The sequence below is a fragment of the Bombina bombina genome, chromosome 7 (assembly GCF_027579735.1).
Source record: "Bombina bombina isolate aBomBom1 chromosome 7, aBomBom1.pri, whole genome shotgun sequence".
Classification (NCBI taxonomy): Eukaryota; Metazoa; Chordata; class Amphibia; order Anura; family Bombinatoridae; genus Bombina; species Bombina bombina.
Genome location: NC_069505.1, coordinates 300,877,656 through 300,899,885, shown reverse-complemented (window position 1 = coordinate 300,899,885; position 22,230 = coordinate 300,877,656). Strand labels below are relative to the sequence as shown.

Sequence of the window (22,230 nt, the reverse complement as noted above, 5' to 3'; positions counted from 1 at the left end):
ACACCTGCTTGCGTAGCCGGGAAAGGTTCTTGGGCACGCGCCTAACGGGTCATGGAAACCTCGGAGGCGGATAGCTCAACGCACTCTAAGCTCCCAGATTCAGGAGAAGACAGTACTCTAGAACGGCACCCGGAACATAACTGATGAGCATTAATTACCCAGGCCATTTCATATTCATCACAAGACACATCCTCCGTATCGGAGGCATCCGTGTTGCGTATATCAGATAATCTTGGGATTACAAAAAGACAAAACTAACTGGCACAATTTGACACCCCCAATAGCTGGGGCACTCACCACCTCCTGTAAACATACTCTCTCTGTCGCACTCAGCATACGGAAGTGAAAAAAAACAACATAATCGGACCCGTCATGAGGTGCACCATGCCAGTCGCAAAAAGGCTGTTCCGTAAAGGTTGTGAGCCTAAGTATAGCTACACATTGCAGATAGAACCACATAACAAACATGATTAAAGCCCCCCCCTGTTCAATATCCCCCCTCAGGAGATATTAACCCATGTTTCCACATTTAAGATTAAAGGAGTCCCACTGGGACCCTACCTTGTTTTTTTAACAATACATCTCATATTGAAATAAATTGAAATGATCTTACTGGAATCTACGCCGTGGAACAGGAACACAGCCCTTCAAGTGTGACAGATAGTAGCCTCACTTCTGACATGGACTTGAGTGAAGAAAGGTAGGCAGCGAAACTCGTCAACGCTGATTACCAAGGAGCTGTTAATATGAGTCGGGATGGGTTCGCAGGAAAACTCTCCCTGCATCTCCGGACTCTAACTTTCATCCATGCTCTCACTGAGAGGCTGACAGGATTTCTTAAAACTTCAGTTCCATTGCGAAGAGTACTACCCTCCTTTCCTGTGACGAAAGGCAAAGAATGACTGGGGGATGAGGGAAATGGGGGAGGTATTTAAGCTTTTGGCTGGGGTGTCTTTGCCTCCTCCTGGTGGCCATGTTCTGTATTTCCCAAAAGTAATGAATGCTGCTGTGGACTCTTCCCTTTTAAGAAGAAAATGTGTATTTATGAATAAATAGAACATATGAAGAACATTGTAATGTGAAATATTCATATTTTCATGTTCATGTTGGGTTAGCGCACTTGAGAATATGGGATCGGGTTTGTGTTCATAAAGAGTGTTAGGTTTTCCCCCCTAGATTTTTTGCTACCCGACGCTCAAAAAGCTTACTTCTAGCGGAGTTATTGTGAGAGTGGGAGCGCTAAATATCACTCCACTTGTAATCTGCCCAAAGTGGGCAGGTGTATTGCCAGTAATGGGTCCTAGGAAACACATGTATATATATCAGTAAACAGTGGTGTATAAACAGTAATTCACTATACAGAAGGTAGGTTTTCTGTAATCCCTTTTCTTTTACATTTATAATAAGCTCCTGCACTGATCACTTTGTAGAATATTCCTACACCAGAGGTCTGAAGTATGCAGGGTGCACTCCAGCTTCCAAGGAGCAGTTAATAAAAAATCATTTAGATAGTTTAAAGGACCAGAAAGGCTTTGAGATTATTATATAAATTGTTTCATCATGTGTAGTAAAAAAACAAAACAGCTTTGCAATATACTTACTTTCGTTATTTATTGTGCTTACTTTTTCTGTAGTTAAACTCTGAAATGTGCGTGTTTTCCATTTCTTACAACATCTGCAAGTACATATTCCCCATTTCACAAGTCTAACCCTGATACATACACAGTTACTGTACAATCACTTTAGAAAGTTATTTATATCTATCCGCAATTGGCCACAACAGAAGAGATAAGAAATAATGCTAACAAAATGAGAGTTACAGACCTTGCCTATACTAGTTACAAGACTGGGTTGGCTTCTCCAAATAAGACAGGGAACTTTGGCTATTGAAAAACAATTTCAGCAAACACTGTGTTAATGTATTCAGAAAGTGTTTTCTCAAGACTGGAATGTTAAGTTAGTTCAACACTACACAAAAGTCTTGTAATTACAAGGGGATTTATGTCTCTTTAAATTTCCAATAAAGTGGTCACACTATAAAAAAGTATATATAAATATATAAAAAAACACATTGTAAAGTTGCTTTTTATTGATATGCATACAAATGTGTAATTACAATTTGAGTTTTATTACATTTCCCTTTAACCTGTACTGACCAGTAGATCAATAACACGTAGATGTGTGTTTTTAAAGTTTAATTATTTGTTTAAACGTTGACAAAATAAGTATAAATTTTTAGTGTCTATAAAACAATGGGAGCTGCCATGTTGTAACTTAGGTTACATTCTCTGTGTGGCCAATTAGAGACAGTTATAAATAGGTCACTACAGTGTGCAGCCAATCGCTGTGTGCAATATAACAGTTTTCTGCACTTCCATTTCTAACAGGAACTGAAAAGCTCACAATTTCAGAATGGAATTACAGAAAAAGGGGACAAAATAAATAATGAATATATATTCCAGAGGTTTTTTTTTTATATATACAATTTATCATTTTATATTACCATCTGAAAGTGTTTAATCCCTTTAAAGAACCAGGTAGAGCACAAGACATATAAAACCAGTCTCCCTTGCCTAATTCAAAGATATTAGCACCTTTGTAGGATTAGGGTTGCCACCTCAGCCATTTTTTCCCGGACACTTATGAGTTACACATGCTACAGGGTGTGCAGAGGGCAACATGCACTGCGCACCTAAACAGCACACAAATAGTGACCCTGGACAGCACTATACCTGTTCCTCCCTTCACAACCTGCAGCATGTGTAACTCATAAGTGTCCAGGAAAACATGGCTGAGGTGGCAATCCTATGTAGGATAGAGGGATTCACTATTCATGGGGCTGCTTTATACATTAACATACAAGTGTTGTCACTAATTCGTGAACGGGATATTACAGTTTTGATTAAAACACGCAGCTCTTAGAAGATAATATTTTAGCCTCTGTTTTGTTCTTTAGATACATAAATAATGAATTACCCTTTAACAATGGAGAACCATGTGGCTTCATTAATCTTTTCAAAGGCATAGGGGCCACCTTGCACAGTGAAGGGCTGATTGCATCAAAAGGCAAATTTTATACTTATGTTTGCTGTATTTAACATATTGGATCAATCAGAATCAATTTGACATGCACACTGCAGGGCACAGAGACATTCAAATCAATTAGGCTCCGTACAAGCCTTAGTAATTGCCAGCCTGAGGATACACACACAAAAAAAATTACATCTCTGAAAGAAAAGCAAGAACATATATTGAAAGGTTTTAATTTGATAAGTTTGGAAGCCAAATTTGTTCTGGGGTAAGCTCATTAGGGTTCTAAACACAGGTATTTGACTTGCACTGCTAATAAAGGAATCCTTGGAGATTATAGTGATCAGCTGGCCACTTACATGGGAATTAGGAAACCTGAAATACATTAGATGTTTCTATAATTCTTTTCTTCCAGCGTAAATGAGCATCTTTTCCTTTCTATCCCACTTGGAGCTCGATAATCAAAAGGTCTCTGGGCTAGTGAGATTCTATAATAATGCTGGGCAGTACTACTTTTTCCCCGGTGGAAGGATCTAAAGTCCCTTTTTACCCTGAAAATAGGGTGTTTTGCTAAGGGGTGTATACTGCATTTTCGTATGAGGAGAAGCATATTTTACAAAAGTGTACAACGACAATTGTAATTTATAAACCATACTAAACAAGTAGTGGAACCATTCACACAAAAATACGCAGAAAAAAACGGTATTGCTAAGGAGTTTCAAAAATCGTAACAAAAACGTAAAATTTGTATGTAAATTACACAGGAATACATTGTAGTAAATATGCACAGTGTACACTGGATGTGCAAAAAACACATAGAAATTTGTACTTTAAAGTACAAAATACAAAGCGTAATTGTTGTTTTATCGTAAAATGGACTGAACAAGTGCGTTCCATGGGCTTGTATGAAATTGTCTCTAAAATCCAAGTGTAATTATCTAAACATTCCCACCCTTTAGATCAAACTCTTTTCTTTTGCTAACTTAAAAGTGACACTTTGGGACAAATTATGCGAAATACTACCCTAATAGAAAAACACATGCATTTGAAAATAGAAACAATTGCCAGATGCAATACACAGAAAGCAGTGCAATGGGATTTGTTTTTGATGTTTAAAGTGCCCCCCCTTACTGCTAACTTTGATCTACCCAGGCCCAGCGAAGGTTCCCTTACCAATGAGCTCCATGACATTCTATAGGAGACATCTAACCAGTCACTGGAACTGCCCCTTTTTTAAGATAATTTCACGAGGGCAGCCCCTGCGAAGGTCAGAAAGAAAATCCATCTCTTATCTGGCAAAGTTTAGATCATGGGACCCTTGGTCACTCTTAAACCTTTTGCTTATCTGTTTCTCTCACTGGTGCCTCATCAAGTTGTTTTTCAAATCAGATTCAAATTCAAACCAGCATTATTGGCATAACATAACGTACCAGTTTACTTGCTAACTGTCCCTATTCTTCTGGGACAGTCTCAGTTTTTGGCCCCCTGTATTGTGTTAAAAGTATTGTTCATGGGGGGCGTGTCCAGGCAGCGGCTCTGTGCAGTCGCACTCTTCTGTAGCTCCGGGAGATAAGTCAGTAATCCGCCGGTTATTGCTTTAACCCTACAGCTTCTACCACTATTACGAGCTGCATCACGTTCACAACCAAGGTTACAACTTTAGTTGCTGTATTTATGATCCCGGAGGCGGAATAGGACGATCAAGGCCTGTAGCGGCGGCGAACTTTCAGGCAACGTTCCCCCCCCCTGGATCCCAGGGGTGCCTAACCAGATCTGGTAATCTCAAATACCCACAGCAATACCGCAGATTATTAACAGCCTTACTTATTAAAAATAGGCATAAACCATTAGGCAACGCAGCCACACAGTGAGTGCAGAAGCTGATATCAATTAGCTACCATGTGGGTCAGTGACTCTTCAACTGCTATGGACTTCCGACTAGCTAGAATAGAAGCCCTGCTGCAAACAATGATTGATAAAGCTCCCTCAGAGCAAGACATACTATCGCTCATGAAAAGAGTAGGAACTACTAAAGCCGCGGAACCGGCGATACAGCAACCCGTGATGAATGAGACCGATCTCAGTGTGAAGCCCGGGGAAGTTAGGCAAAACACCATGCTGAGGAACAGAGTACTTATACAGCCAGGCGGACGTTCTAATATAACACACTCACCAACAACCGCAGACAATAAATGTAGAGCAGTGGAAACAGGGAATCGGCATAACGTACATGCTATATGCCTCTTCCCAAAATCGGAACTGCCAAACAGGAGACATAACGCCACTTACTCTAAGATGGCGCCCGGAGCAAAAATGAACCATCCTCAGAAGGAGAAATTAGGCTTAACATATATGATTGCCAATGTCAGCAAGCAGAAAAATCCTCCTAATGCCCTTATGATCAAAGACCCCACCGGCTCAATAAGACCATATCTTCGGGTAAGACAGGACTCAGAGTTGCCGTGGATGCCACGTGGGCTTTGGGGGAGCCAGAGGGAGGACGCAAACTTGGAGACTTTACACTCATCTACTTCAATCACGATTCCAGATGGTAAACTTGACTGTACGTGGTATGTGGAGGAACTTGATTTCTGGTATCACCCTCTAGGGACTATGAACTACCCCATAATATCCCCTGACACTATCACGACCAGACATTCAAAGCTAACGAAGGGAGAATCCCAATCCTGCCCAGCTACTTTTTATGCAGGTGCTAATGCTCTATTGGGCATACCGATATGTTCTGGGGGCTGATAGTACCCCTTCACTGCACATTTACTAATAGACTCTATATGGGACAACTTTGATGACTCAAAGGAAAGATTTGCTGTGTTTGGTTTTGCAGTGACTGTTTGTGTTGATGTTTTATGGATTTGAATATTTACTCAAAGTGTGTCTATTTAACTAGTTCACCACGTAGTAGTTGTAATGGCAGCGTAGGGGAGGCCATCCATATTACACTATTAATTTTAATACCATCCTTTAGAGGCCCCTGACATATAAGGTTGTTTGGAGGCAGAGGGAGACAACCATTTTTCTAGTTCATAACTCTCAGGTTATATATGGTATTATCAACCATGCTAATGGCGCGCAGAATAAATACACTCTTTGTTGCCTCACTCGTGGCTGGCGGCCGCAGTAGCGGGTGGGGGATGTGTATATATCATATAGACGGGGTGCCGTCACTTATTTGTCATTAAACACTCCTGACAGCCCCAACACTGAATCTTCCCGTGCTTGTAGCACCCTTCCTATTTTATTAGTCCACTGAACGATGCCTCCTATAACCCACTGATACAAACCCACTTTAGATGCTACAGGGTTCTGACATTACAGGACACAATCACCTTTCTACATACTCTTGGAATGCAATTTTTCTTTTTTTCCTACAGACGGTCTGAATAAAATTGCAGTGAGGCCTATACAAAAGCATTTAAGGCCGTTTATACCGTCTATTTACCTAAGTATTACCTTCTCCACCTGAATATAATAGTTGTGGGTATTACCAAATATAAGAATGATATATTTTCTCCAACATAGGTGTGTCCGGTCCACGGCGTCATCCTTACTTGTGGGATATTCTCTTCCCCAACAGGAAATGGCAAAGAGCCCAGCAAAGCTGGTCACATGATCCCTCCTAGGCTCCGCCTACCCCAGTCATTCTCTTTGCCGTTGTACAGGCAACATCTCCACGGAGATGGCTTAGAGTTTTTTAGTGTTTAACTGTAGTTTTTATTATTCAATCAAGAGTTTGTTATTTTAAAATAGTGCTGGTATGTACTATTTACTCTGAAACAGAAAAGAGATGAAGATTTCTGTTTGTAAGAGGAAAATGATTTTAGCAACCGTTACTAAAATCGATGGCTGTTCCACACAGGACTGTTGAGAGGAATTAACTTCAGTTGGGGGAACAGTGAGCAGACTTTTGCTGCTTGAGGTATGACACATTCTAACAAGACGATGTAATGCTGGAAGCTGTCATTTTCCCTATGGGATCCGGTAAGCCATTTTTATTACAGAGTAAATAAGGGCTTCACAAGGGCTTGTTAAGACTGTAGACATTTTCTGGGCTAAATCGATTCATATATAACATATTTAGCCTTGAGGAATCATTTAATCTGGGTATTTTTGTAAAATAATATCGGCAGGCACTGTTTTAGACACCTTATTCTCTAGGGGCTTTCCCTAATCATAGGCAGAGCCTCATTTTCGCGCCGGTATTGCGCACTTGTTTTTGAGAAGCATGACATGCAGTCGCATGTGTGAGGAGCTCTGATACATAAAAAAGACTTTCTGAAGGCGTCATTTGGTATCGTATTCCCCTTTGGGCTTGGTTGGGTCTCAGCAAAGCAGATACCAGGGACTGTAAAGGGGTTAAAGATAAAAACGGCTCCGGTTCCGTTATTTTAAGGGTTAAAGCTTCCAAATTTGGTGTGCAATACTTTTAAGGCTTTAAGACACTGTGGTGAAATTTTGGTGAATTTTGAACAATTCCTTCATACTTTTTCGCAATTGCAGTAATAAAGTGTGTTCAGTTTAAAATTTAAAGTGACAGTAACGGTTTTATTTTAAAACGTTTTTTGTACTTTGTTATCAAGTTTATGCCTGTTTAACATGTCTGAACTACCAGATAGACTGTGTTCTGAATGTGGGGAAGCCAAGGTTCCTTCTCATTTAAATAGATGTGATTTATGTGACACTGAAAATGATGCCCAAGATGATTCCTCAAGTGAGGGGAGTAAGCATGGTACTGCATCATTCCCTCCTTCGTCTACACCAGTCTTGCCCACTCAGGAGGCCCCTAGTACATCTAGCGCGCCAATACTCCTTACTATGCAACAATTAACGGCTGTAATGGATAATTCTATCAAAAACATTTTAGCCAAAATGCCCACTTATCAGCGTAAGCGCGACTGCTCTGTTTTAGATACTGAAGAGCATGAGGACGCTGATGATAATGGTTCTGATATGCCCCTACACCAGTCTGAGGGGGCCAGGGAGGTTTTGTCTGAGGGAGAAATTTCAGATTCAGGGAAAATTTCTCAACAAGCTGAACCCGATGTGATTACATTTAAATTTAAGTTGGAACATCTCCGCGCTCTGCTTAAGGAGGTGTTATCCACTCTGGATGATTGTGAGAATTTGATCATCCCAGAGAAACTATGTAAAATGGACAAGTTCCTAGAGGTCCCGGGGCCCCCAGAAGCTTTTCCTATACCCAAGCGGGTGGCGGACATTGTAAATAAAGAATGGGAAAGGCCCGGTATACCTTTCGTCCCTCCCCCCATATTTAAAAAATTGTTTCCCATGGTCGACCCCAGAAAGGACTTATGGCAGACAGTCCCCAAGGTCGAGGGGGCGGTTTCTACTTTAAACAAACGCACCACTATACCCATAGAAGATAGTTGTGCTTTCAAAGATCCTATGGATAAAAAATTAGAAGGTTTGCTTAAAAAGATGTTGGTTCAGCAAGGTTACCTTCTACAACCAATTTCATGCATTGTCCCTGTCACTACAGCCGCGTGTTTCTGGTTCGATGAGCTAGAAAAGGCGATCGATAGTGATTCTCCTCCTTATGAGGAGATTATGGACAGAATCCGTGCTCTCAAATTGGCTAATTCTTTCACCCTAGACGCCACTTTGCAATTGGCTAGGTTAGCGGCGAAAAATTCTGGGTTTGCTATTGTGGCGCGCAGAGCGCTTTGGTTGAAATCTTGGTCAGCGGATGCGTCTTCCAAGAACAAATTGCTTAACATTCCTTTCAAGGGGAAAACGCTGTTTGGCCCTGACTTGAAAGAGATTATCTCTGATATCACTGGGGGTAAGGGCCACGCCCTTCCTCAGGATAGGTCTTTCAAGGCCAAAAATAAACCTAATTTTCGTCCCTTTCGTAGAAACGGACCAGCCCCAAGTGCTACGTCCTCTAAGCAAGAGGGTAATACTTCTCAAGCCAAGCCAGCCTGGAGACCAATGCAAGGCTGGAACAAGGGAAAGCAGGCCAAGAAGCCTGCCACTGCTACCAAGACAGCATGAAATGTTGGCCCCCGATCCGGGACCGGATCTGGTGGAGGGCAGACTCTCTCTCTTCGCTCAGGCTTGGGCAAGAGATGTTCTGGATCCTTGGGCACTAGAAATAGTCTCCCAAGGTTATCTTCTGGAATTCAAGGGGCCTCCCCCAAGGGGGAGGTTCCACAGGTCTCAATTGTCTTCAGACCACATAAAGAGACAGGCATTCTTACATTGTGTAGAAGACCTGTTAAAAATGGGAGTGATTCATCCTGTTCCATTAGGAGAACAAGGGATGGGGTTCTACTCCAATCTGTTCGTAGTTCCCAAAAAAGAGGGAACGTTCAGACCAATCTTGGATCTCAAGATCCTAAACAAGTTTCTCAAGGTTCCATCGTTCAAAATGGAAACTATTCGAACAATTCTTCCTTCCATCCAGGAAGGTCAATTCATGACCACGGTGGATTTAAAGGATGCGTATCTACATATTCCTATCCACAAGGAACATCATCGGTTCCTAAGGTTCGCATTCCTGGACAAGCATTACCAGTTCGTGGCACTTCCTTTCGGATTAGCCACTGCTCCAAGGATTTTCACAAAGGTACTAGGGTCCCTTCTAGCGGTACTAAGACCAAGGGGCATTGCAGTAGTACCTTACTTGGACGACATTCTGATTCAAGCGTCGTCCCTTCCTCAAGCAAAGGCTCACACGGACATAGTCCTGGCCTTTCTCAGATCTCACGGATGGAAAGTGAACGTAGAAAAGAGTTCTCTATCTCCGTCAACAAGGGTTCCCTTCTTGGGAACAATAATAGACTCCTTAGAAATGAGGATTTTTCTGACAGAGGCCAGAAAAACAAAACTTCTAAACTCTTGTCAAACACTTCATTCCGTTCCTCTTCCTTCCATAGCGCAGTGCATGGAAGTAATAGGTTTGATGGTAGCGGCAATGGACATAGTTCCTTTTGCGCGCATTCATCTAAGACCATTACAACTGTGCATGCTCAGTCAGTGGAATGGGGACTATACAGACTTGTCTCCGACGATTCAAGTAAATCAGAGGACCAGAGACTCACTCCGTTGGTGGCTGTCCCTGGACAACCTGTCACAAGGGATGACCTTCCGCAGACCAGAGTGGGTCATTGTCACGACCGACGCCAGTCTGATGGGCTGGGGCGCGGTCTGGGGACCCCTGAAAGCTCAGGGTCTTTGGTCTCGGGAAGAATCTCTTCTACCGATAAATATTCTGGAACTGAGAGCGATATTCAATGCTCTCAAGGCTTGGCCTCAGCTAGCAAAGGCCAAGTTCATACGGTTTCAATCAGACAACATGACGACTGTTGCGTACATCAACCATCAGGGGGGAACAAGGAGTTCCCTGGCGATGGAAGAAGTGACCAAAATCATTCAATGGGCGGAGACTCACTCCTGCCACCTGTCTGCAATCCACATTCCAGGAGTGGAAAATTGGGAAGCGGATTTTCTGAGTCGTCAGACATTACATCCGGGGGAGTGGGAACTCCATCCGGAAATCTTTGCCCAAATTACTCAATTGTGGGGCATTCCAGACATGGATCTGATGGCCTCTCGTCAGAACTTCAAGGTTCCTTGCTACGGGTCCAGATCCAGGGATCCCAAGGCGACTCTAGTAGATGCACTAGTAGCACCTTGGACCTTCAAACTAGCTTATGTATTCCCGCCGTTTCCTCTCATCCCCAGGCTGGTAGCCAGGATCAATCAGGAGAGGGCGTCAGTGATCTTGATAGCTCCTGCGTGGCCACGCAGGACTTGGTATGCAGATCTGGTGAATATGTCATCGGCTCCACCATGGAAGCTACCTTTGAGACGAGACCTTCTTGTTCAAGGTCCGTTCGAACATCCGAATCTGGTCTCACTCCAGCTGACTGCTTGGAGATTGAACGCTTGATCTTATCAAAACGAGGGTTCTCAGATTCTGTTATTGATACTCTTGTTCAGGCCAGAAAGCCTGTAACTAGAAAAATTTACCACAAAATATGGAAAAAATATATCTGTTGGTGTGAATCTAAAGGATTCCCTTGGAACAAGGTAAAGATTCCTAAGATTCTATCCTTTCTTCAAGAAGGATTGGAGAAAGGATTATCGGCAAGTTCCTTGAAGGGACAGATTTCTGCCTTGTCTGTGTTACTTCACAAAAAGCTGGCAGCTGTGCCAGATGTTCAAGCCTTTGTTCAGGCTCTGGTTAGAATCAAGCCTGTTTACAAACCTTTGACTCCTCCTTGGAGTCTCAACTTAGTTCTTTCAGTTCTTCAGGGGGTTCCGTTTGAACCCTTGCATTTCGTTGATATTAAGTTATTATCTTGGAAAGTTTTGTTTTTGGTTGCAATTTCTTCTGCTAGAAGAGTTTCAGAATTATCTGCTCTGCAGTGTTCTCCTCCTTATCTGGTTTTCCATGCAGATAAGGTGGTTTTACGTACTAAACCTGGTTTTCTTCCGAAAGTTGTTTCTAACAAAAACATTAACCAGGAGATAGTCGTGCCTTCTTTGTGTCCGAATCCAGTTTCAAAGAAGGAACGTTTGTTGCACAATTTGGATGTTGTTCGCGCTCTAAAATTCTATTTAGATGCTACAAAGGATTTTAGACAAACATCTTCCTTGTTTGTTGTTTATTCTGGTAAAAGGAGAGGTCAAAAAGCAACTTCTACCTCTCTCTCTTTTTGGATTAAAAGCATCATCAGATTGGCTTATGAGACTGCCGGACGGCAGCCTCCTGAAAGAATCACAGCTCATTCCACTAGGGCTGTGGCTTCCACATGGGCCTTCAAGAACGAGGCTTCTGTTGATCAGATATGTAGGGCAGCGACTTGGTCTTCACTGCACACTTTTACCAAATTTTACAAGTTTGATACTTTTGCTTCTTCTGAGGCTATTTTTGGGAGAAAGGTTTTGCAAACCGTGGTGCCTTCCATTTAGGTGACCTGATTTGCTCCCTCCCTTCATCCGTGTCCTAAAGCTTTGGTATTGGTTCCCACAAGTAAGGATGACGCCGTGGACCGGACACACCTATGTTGGAGAAAACAGAATTTATGTTTACCTGATAAATTACTTTCTCCAACGGTGTGTCCGGTCCACGGCCCGCCCTGGTTTTTTAATCAGGTCTGATAATTTATTTTCTTTAACTACAGTCACCACGGTATCATATGGTTTCTCCTATGCAAATATTCCTCCTTTACGTCGGTCGAATGACTGGGGTAGGCGGAGCCTAGGAGGGATCATGTGACCAGCTTTGCTGGGCTCTTTGCCATTTCCTGTTGGGGAAGAGAATATCCCACAAGTAAGGATGACGCCGTGGACCGGACACACCGTTGGAGAAAGTAATTTATCAGGTAAACATAAATTCTGTTTTCTGGTTATTTGAGTTTGTCTTATGTGTTGTTTTGTTTTTTCTGTTTGTTATGTTAAATCCTATCCCGGCATATCCCTAAAACTGTTTATAAGAGACTTTGCTTAAGACCCAAGAGAGGTCTGAAACGCTAAATCTGGGGATTAGAAAGAAGTACACTGAATCAGAAAACGTGCTTTCAAATACCGGTCCCCATCTTTAAGTATATATTGCAGACTGACAACATTATGCATTATTAGACCCATGTTTTCTAGCAATCAAGATAGGGGATTAATTCAGTTATTCAATGACATATTGTATTATAACATTTCTGATGTGTGATATGTACATACATTTTATGACGTGTACTTTTGTTTGATATGAATAAAGCTTTTTTGAAAATTTAAAAAAAAAAAAAAAAAAAAAAGTATTGTTCATGGAGTCTGTCCCACATTGTAAAAATGTATCCTAAGGTGTGGGTTTATCATGGATGTCTATGACTGTGAAGTCTTTTTTGGTCTTATGAACCTATTTCTTTGCATATTGGAGCATCTGAATATCTTGCATTAGAAGTGACCGGGGAGATTGAAATTCTCCCCCTTAGAGGTTGAGAACAGGGCAGGGAAGCAGCAGTCTGATGACTGCTACTTGATAAATCCTGACTGCAGGTTCGCTTATACGAACCTGCAGTCAAAGTGAAGACACATATACAAATACACATGTGAGCCCTTTCCAATCCTATACCTTGTCATATCCCTTTAAATATTTTTTTTCATTAAAAAAAACTTTATTTTTGATGTAATAAGTACAAATATAACTAAAATATTGTATTTTCTGATAATAATTTACATGTGTTTTGTTGATAAAACTATCAATTGATAATGGTTTACTTCATGTCTCTAAAAACAGTGATATTTTGTGTTGCACTCAAACACAAATGTTAATTCAACACTTGTAATATGAACACCAACTAGTAATGCTCCCTGCACTCCCATTAAAAATATAGGGTGCTAAAAAAATGCCGGCCGTGTTAGCCTTTTTAAAAATCCGCTCGTGTTACCTGATTATGCGCTATTCATAGCATAGCGCAAGACTGAGTACAAGTCAATGCACCCTGCACTATTGATTTGCTGCATTTATTATCTAGTTCTTAGTTAAAGTCGATTCTAGATCTGCAATGTGCTACTGGTTCTGAGCTGAATACGGGCACTGAGCCAATCCAAGGTAACATCGCCACTGATTACCAGAGGTGTTCAGCTCAGGATCAACAGTGTATTGTATATCTGGAATTTATTTCTACATTGTATTTACCCTTTTTTGGGACAGTCAACTCAAAAAATGTTATTGTTTAAAAAGATAGATAATCCCTTTATTACCCATTCCCCAGTTTTGCATAACCAACACTGTTATATTAATAAACTTTTTACCTCTGTGATTACCTTGTATCTAAGCCTCTTCTGACAGCCCCCTGATCAAATGACTTTTTATTTATTATCTTTTGACTTGCAATTTAGCTAATTAGTGCTGTGTTGTGCGGACTCTTAAATAACTCCATGGGCGTGAGCACAATGTTTTCTATATGGCCCACATGAACTAGCAGTATCCTGTTGTGAAAAGCTAATAAAAAAAAGCATGTGATAAGAGGCTGTCTGTAGTGGCTTAGAAACTGGCAGAAATTTAGAGGTTTACATTTTATAAAGTATATTAATATAACAATGTTGGTTGTACAAAGCTGGGGAATGGGTAGTAAAGGGATTATCTATCTTTTTAAACAATAAATATTTTAGTGTTGACTGTCCCTTTAAACACAGTTGTATTCAAGCACAATGTTTTAAAAAAATATTCTGTATTCATGACTAATATAATGATTTTGGCAGAGAAAATTATCTTACAAAAATAGATTGAAATTAAATATCCAACTGTGACACAGTCAAAACATCAAATTATCTTACAATTAGTAATAGAACAGTTTGATTCATTGTGAAAAATAGAAAAAATGGGGATGATTTATTTTTATTTTTTTGTTAAATTTATATTAATGCCTTAGATGTATCTTTAAAGAGATAAATAAAGTGTCCTTTTTTAAAGACTAATTGCTTGCTATAAGTATGTGATAATCAGAGGTGCTTCAGTATCAATACTTAAAGGGACACTAAAACCAAAATTTTTCTTTCATGATTCAGATAGAGCATGCAATTTTAAGCAGCTTTCTAATTTACTCCTATTATCACATTTTCTTCATTCTCTTGCTATCTTTATTTAAAAGGCAGGAATGTAAAGCTTAGGAGCCGGACCATTTTTGGTTCAGGACCTGGGTTACGCTGACTTATTGGTTGGCTGAATGTAGTCACCAATAAGCAAGCGCTATCCAGGGTGCTGAACCTAAAATGGGCTGGTTCCTAAGTTTTACATTCTTGCTTTTTAAATAAAGATAACAAGAGAACAAAGAAAAATCGATAATATGAGTAAATTAGAACGTTACTGTACTGAAAATTGCATGCTCTATCTGAATCATCACAGAAAAAGTTTGGGTTTAGTGTCCCTTTAAATTGCTCTTTCCTTTTTGTCTTATTTTTCCTTTTCTCTTTGTGTTGAAATTGATTTTCCCTTGTTGATATCATTGTTATAAATACAAAATTATTGCAAAAAACACTGCATTGCAAAATATACAATATAAATGTTTTAAAATGATTTAAAGCTATTTAGCAACATTTAAATTGCAGTCCATGGACATACTCCTTGAAAAGCCTACAATCAAACATTTTGTAGTGTGTTTCTGGGTTACATTTCTGAATTCCACAGTATGTACTCCACCCTCTCTTGGGGAAATGGAAAAAATACAGTTTTTAGGATTTAAATGGCAGTAACATTATATTTAAACACTTTGGCCCATAGTTATCAAGGTCTGACAGACCTGATCCGACACTGCGGATCAGGTCCGTCAGACCTCGCTGAATACGGCGAGCAATACGCCGTGCAACGCCGCCCCCTGCAGACTCGCGGCCAATCGGCCACCAGCAGGGGGGTGTCAATCAACCCGATCGTACTCGATCGGGTTGTATTGTGGCGATGTCTGTCCGCCTGCTCAGAGCAGGCGGTCAGGTTATGGAGCAGCGGTCTTTGTGACCGCTGCTTCATAACTGCTGTTTTTGGCGAGTCTGAAGACTCGCCAGAAACACGGGGCATCAATCTCTATTCGGAGCTTGATACATATGCCCCTGTGTCAGAATTTAAAAATAAATACATTTTAGGCATACACTGAAACTCTGAGGATTTATGTACATATGTTATATTTGGCTATTTAAAATGTTTTTTTCTTGTATACTAAAATATTAAGAGCATTTGTACACTTTTATAGGACTGAAAGAAAATATTTTATTAAAAAGAATGTTTAGTTCAATATACTAAAATGTAACAGACATTCTAGAGAAATATTTTAATGGTAGAACAAATGTCAAGGGGAACATTTTGTTCATCTATACCTACTCTCTCCATCGTCTCTCATTCCGGTTAGTCTTCACCCCTTTTTCTCTAATTTTTATTTTCACTTCTCTGTTCAATACTCCCTCCTTCATTCTCTCTCCGCTCCTTCTCAATGCATCCAATCATTTAATAGGGCATTACAGTTATCTTTATGTATTGTATAAATCTGCAGTGAAACACAGCACTGCAAAACATCTATTTTGCAGTGTTTTGAATAGACAGGTGAATGCAGTAGGCAAGTACTTTCAGAAGTTTTACTAGTTGCCAAATGCAGAAAAAGGCGGCTGCTCCCGGCATTCGTCTCGAAAAGAGATTTCTTCTTATGAAAGTGCAATACACTAGCGCTTGTATTTCAAGTAGAAAGTAAATATGCTCGTGCAACCTCAATTGCATTTACCAATCAAACTTTTAACGCGACTTAAAAGTTCATGTAAAGAGTTTGTCTAGGGGAAATAGTTACACTAAACACTATAAACCCCTAAACCACCATCCCCCCACATTTCAAACTACCTAAATAAACTATTAACCCCTAAACTGCCATCCCACATCGCAAAGTACCTAAACACACTATTAACCCCTAAACCTCCACCCCCCACATCACAAATTCTAAACTACATTATTAACCCCTAAACCGCCAGCCCCCCACATCACCTAACACCCCCTAACTTATCCCAAATTAAAATAAACAAAAATTACAAAATATATCCTAACTACCTTAAAAAATAAAACTTAATCTTACCTTTAAAACATTACAAAAAAAACAAAAAGCTAACATTACAAAAAATAAAAAAATCTAACATTACAGAAAATAAAAAGTAATAACCAAAAAAAAAAGAAAAATAATTAATCCTATTCTAATACCCCTTAACCCCCAATAAAAAAGCCCTATTTAAAACTAAACTACCAATAGTCTATACCTATACCTAACACTACCTATAATGATTAATTACAGTGAGCAATGTCAGTACAATATAGCTATGGTTGTCACATTGCTGTAAAATCAATGAAATATGAAAAAAGTGTGTATATATATATATGTGTGTGTGTACTGTATATGTGTATGTACTAGGGCTGGGCGGTATGGGAAAAAATGAATATCGCGATTTTGGACATAAAATATTGCGATTTTAATCACGATTTTTAAAAAATCACTATTAAACATACATTTGTCAATAACAATAATGCATTTAACTGTACAGAATTGTAAAATACACTGACCTTTTTTTTTCTTTTTATTATTTTTATTAAGAGAAATGCATAAACAAAAGGATCTGCTACATAGTCAGTAGAGTAACACATATAACAAAGTAATGTGAAGATCACTGACTAGAAAGAGTGGTATGCAGAATACCTATCTGGCTTGTCATTAATTATCTCCTATTTTATAATATAGCAAAGGAAAAGCAAACTTTATATTGCTTAAAAATAAAACATACAAGATATGCAGTTAATAGAACTTAAAGGGACAGTCTACACCAAAATTTTTCTTATTTAAAAAGATAGATAATCCCTTTATTACCCATTCCCCGTTTTTGCATAACCAACACAGTTATATTAATATACTTTTTACCTCTGTGATTTCCTTGTATCTAAGCCTTTGCAGACAGCCTCCTTATCTAAGTGCCTTTGACTGACATGCAGTGTAGTCAATCAGTGAAGACTCCTAAATAACTTCACGGGAGTGAGCACAATGTTATCTATATGACACATGTGAACTAGCACAGTCTAACTGTGAAAAACTTTCAAAATGCTCTGAGCTAGGAGGCGGTTTTCAACTGTTTAGAAATCAGTTTGAGCCTAGCTAGGTTTAGCTTTTCAAAAATACCACCAAGGGAACAAAGCAAATTTGATGATAAAAGTAAATTGGAAAGTTGTTTAAAATTGCATGCCCTATACGAATCATGAAAGTTTAGTTTTGACTAGACTGTCCCTTTAAAGGGACACTCAATCAAAATTAAACTGTCATGATTCAGATAGAACATGCCATTTCAAACAACTTTCCAATTTACTTCCATTAACAAAATGTGCACAGTCTTTTTATATTTAAACTTTTTGAGTCACCAGCTCCTACTGAGCATGTGCAAGAATAAGTGTGTATGCATTTGTGAATGGCTGATTGCTGTAACATGGCACGTGTATGCATTTGTGAATGGCTGATGGCTGTCACATGGTACAGGGGGAGTGGAAAAAGATATAACTTTTAAAATTGTCAGAAAAAAAATCTACTACTCATTTGAAGTTCAGATTAAGGGCTAGATTTATTATAGCGGAGGCGTACAGGGGCGCGTACACCTCAGCTCGCCTGTGGTGGGGCGAAATTACCCGCTGGTATTTGGCATTGCACACGAGCGCAATTTTGCGCTCGCGGGCAATCCCGCCCCCTGCCCGTGCACAGCCAATCTCGCGCGGGCAGGAGCTGTCAATCTCCTCGGTCGGACTCGACAGAGGAGATTGAATTTCGCCAGTTTAGTGGTGGCGAAGAGCTTAGGGAAGCAGCGGTCTGGTGACCGCTGCTTGATAAATCATGGCAAGCAAGTTCTTGTGAGAACTTGCAGCCGTAGGGGCTTGATAAATCGAGCCCTAAGTGCTATTGCATTGTCTTGTTATCTTGCATTTGTTGATTATGCAAATCTACTGTGTTGACTGGTCCTTTAAATGCAATAGCACGTAGGGGCCTATTTAAGATGGTGCGATCGGACATGATCCGATACAGCGGATCATTTCTGCTGCACATCGATAAATGCAGACAGCATACACTCTCGGCATTTATTATTGCACAGCAGTTCACAATTGGCTGCTAGCAGGGGGTGTCAATCAACCCGATCATATTCGATTGCGTTGATTTTTGCTGATTTCTGTCCGCCTCAGAGCAGACGGACAGGTTATGGAGCAGCTTGGTAAATATGCCCCTTAGTCTAAACTTAAAATGACTAGTAGATTTTTTTCTGACAATTTTAAGTTATGTCTATTTCCACTCCCCCTGTACCATGTGACAGCCATTAGCCAATCACAAATGCATACACATTTTATTCTGTGAATTCTTGCACATGCTCCGTAGGAGCTGGCGACTCAAAAAGTTTAAATATAAAAAGACTGTGCACATTTTGTTAATGGAAGTAAATTGGAAAGTTGTTTAAAATTGCATGTCCTATCTGAATAATGAAAGTTTAATTTTGACTTGGAGTGTCCCTTTAAAGGAAATCATTATCCCATACAGTGACAAGAATATTATCATAGTAAAAGCTAGGAATTACTTTCTGTAAATACAGAGGCATCTCTAAGAAACTTAAATATAACATTTCAAATAGTATACCATTGTTGCAGTAATCAATAGGACAGGACATGTATATGCCTTTCAGTTAATACAGTATAGTAGCAGGTGCTTTATAAGTACAGAATATGAGTAAAGGATGGACTTATATTTGAGAGAGTATAACTAGAGTAAACCCCTACTTGATTTAAGGCTGGAGGACTATATATAAAAAAAAAAAAGAGGGAAAATTCAGACTCAAAGTTAACTGCCCTCAGCAACTAATGACCCACTGCTCTTTAACCAGTTCTTATACTAAGCAATAGCATAGTTCTGCTTGATGCAACAGTCTAACGCCTGCCTCGCAAATGCAACAGAATGCTGGGAACATCTACGTCTGAACTCTGTGCCGGAACCTTACCGAGGGGGTCCGGACGTAAAGCTGCATCATCTGATGTTGCATAGCCGTTTCTAGATTATCCAGTTGCGGTAAAAGATGGGCTGATAGCCTTATTAGTGCAAAATAGATAACGTTTAGAGAAAGTCACCTGCTACAGGACACCCGCACAAAGTAACCTCCTGCGCACAAGTTTAGTGTAAGTAGCATAGCGTTTCCCATCTCCCAATACAGGACACTTGTCTCTTCTACCCAGCTCTGTTCCCGGGAAAGTTTACCAGTGTCCGTCAGTTAACGTAGACATGTGACTAAAATAGTCATAAGAAAGAGGGCAGCCTGCAGCCCTGAGGCCGCACAACCTCACTTCCTCTTCTGACCACTCCGCTACAATAATGTCTAAATTTTTCGTGAAGTACTATGTTTCACAACGTGTACATCCTGCATGTGGGCAGAGCAACCATATTTGCATTTAAAGGGACATTAAACCCATTTTTTTTCTTTCATGATTTAGAAAGAGCATGCAGTTTTAAACAACTTTCTAAATTTCTTCTGTTATGTAATTTGCTTCATTCTCTTGATATCCTTTGCTGAAAAGCATATCTAGACAGGCTCAGAAGCTGCTGATTGGTGGCTGCACATAGATGCCTCATGTGATTGGCTCACCCATGTGCATTGCTATTTCTTAAACAAAGGATATCTAATGAATGAAGCAATTTAGATAATAGAAGTAAATTGGAATGTTGTTTAAAATTGTATTCTCTATCGGAATAATGAAAGAAAAAAATTGGGGTTTAAGGTCCCTTTAAGATTCAAGCGGCGACTATAAAAATGCGCTCTAGAGTTGGATTTATTTATTTTTTTAAATCGCATACTGTTTCGGTTTCATATCGCGGCGATTTAAAATCTCATCATGCTATTAATCGTGCAGCCGTAGTATGTACTGTGTGTATGTGTGTGTGTATAAATGTGTATCTGACATAGTCACTGTGTGCACTTCCTGGTTGTATTATTAGTTTCACACCTATGAAGAGAGGAGGTGAATGGTGCCCACTGACAGGACAAATAATACAAAACAGGAAAAGCAGGATCTGAAGCCGCCTCTTGCACGCTCACACCTGAATGTGGCTGACTATCTGGGCAGGACAGCTGGCAGAGAGACGCCACTATGTTTTAACTGAGCCAAACACAATTAACCTTTGCAGTGCTACAGGTGAGCAGATAAGTACATGTATCCTGACATGTATAGCTTGGAGAAAAATTAACTGTGAGTGATAAAACAGAAGCTATACAATCTATAAATAGGATATGAAAATCACTACGTCAACTATAACAAATAATATATTTATAATTTGAATAAAATGCAAGGTATTTGCCCAAAAAAACACCTCAACAAAAATGCTTAGAGGGACAGTAAAGACCAAAAATATTATTGCTTAAAAAGATAGATAACTTTATTACCCATTCCACAGTTTTGCATAACCAACATGGTTATATTAACATACGGCTAGATTACGAGTCTTGCGTTAGCCTTAAAAAGCAGCGTTGAGAGGTTCCAACGCTGCTTTTTAACGCCCGCTGGTATTTCGAGTCTGGCAGGTACATGTGTACTGCTCACTTTTTTTCCGCGACTCGAGCTTACCGCAAATCCCCTTACGTCAATTGCGTATCCTATCTTTTCAATAGGATTTGCCTAACGCCGGTATTACGAGTCTTGGAAGAAGTGAGCGGTAGACCCTCTCCTGTCAAGACTCCTACCGCATTTAAAAGTCAGTAGTTAAGAGTTTTATGGGCTAACGCTGTAACATAAAACTCTTAACTAAAGTGCTAAAAAGTACACTAACACCCATAAACTACCTATTAACCCCTAAACCAAGGCCCCCCCACATCGCAAACACTTAAATAAAGTTTTTAACCCCTATTCTGCCGACCGGATATCACCGCCATTTTAATAAATATATTAACCCCTAAACCGCCACACTCCCGCCTCGTAAACACTAGCTAAACTTTATTAACCTCTAATCTGCCGTCCCTAACATCGCCGACACCTACCTACATTTATTAACCCCTAATCTGCCGCCCCAACATCGCCGCTACTATATTAAATTTATTAACCCCTAAACCTAAGTCTAACCCTAAGTCTAACCCCCCCTAACTTAAATAAAATTTAAATAAAACTAATCATCCTATTTAAAACTAAATACTTACCTATAAAATAAACCCTAAGATAGCTACAATATAACTAATAGTTACATTTGTATCTATCTTAGGGTTTATATTTATTTTACAGGCAAGTTTGTATTTATTTCAACTAGGTAGAATAGTTATTAAATAGTTATTAACTATATAATAACTACCTAGTTAAAATAAAGACAAATTTATTTGTAAAATAAATCCTAACCTAAGTTACAATTACACCTAACACTACACTATCATTAAATTAAATCCCTAAACTAACTACAATTAACTACAATTAAATTAAATAAACTAAAGTACAACCCCCCACTATATTACAGAAAATAATAAAATAATTACAAGAATTTTAAACTAATTACACCTAATCTAATCCCCCTAATAAAATAAAAAAGCCCCCCAAAATAAAAATCCCTACCCTATACTAAATTACAAATAGCCCTTAAAAGGGCTTTTTGCGGGGCATTGCCCCAAAGTAATCAGCTCTTTTACCTGAAAAAAAAAGACAATACC

At 39.6% G+C, this 22,230-nt stretch overlaps 1 long non-coding RNA gene across 1 annotated transcript in view; it reads right to left on the bottom strand.

Moving 5' to 3' along the window:
* Positions 1-19,870, bottom strand: part of LOC128635873 (uncharacterized) — a 28,603-nt gene extending 8,733 nt beyond the window's left edge. Inside the window, exon 1 of the long non-coding RNA XR_008398606.1 lies at positions 19,552-19,870. This is a non-coding gene — a long non-coding RNA (uncharacterized LOC128635873). The remainder of the gene's footprint in view (positions 1-19,551) is intronic.
* Between the last annotated feature and the right edge of the window lie 2,360 nt (positions 19,871-22,230).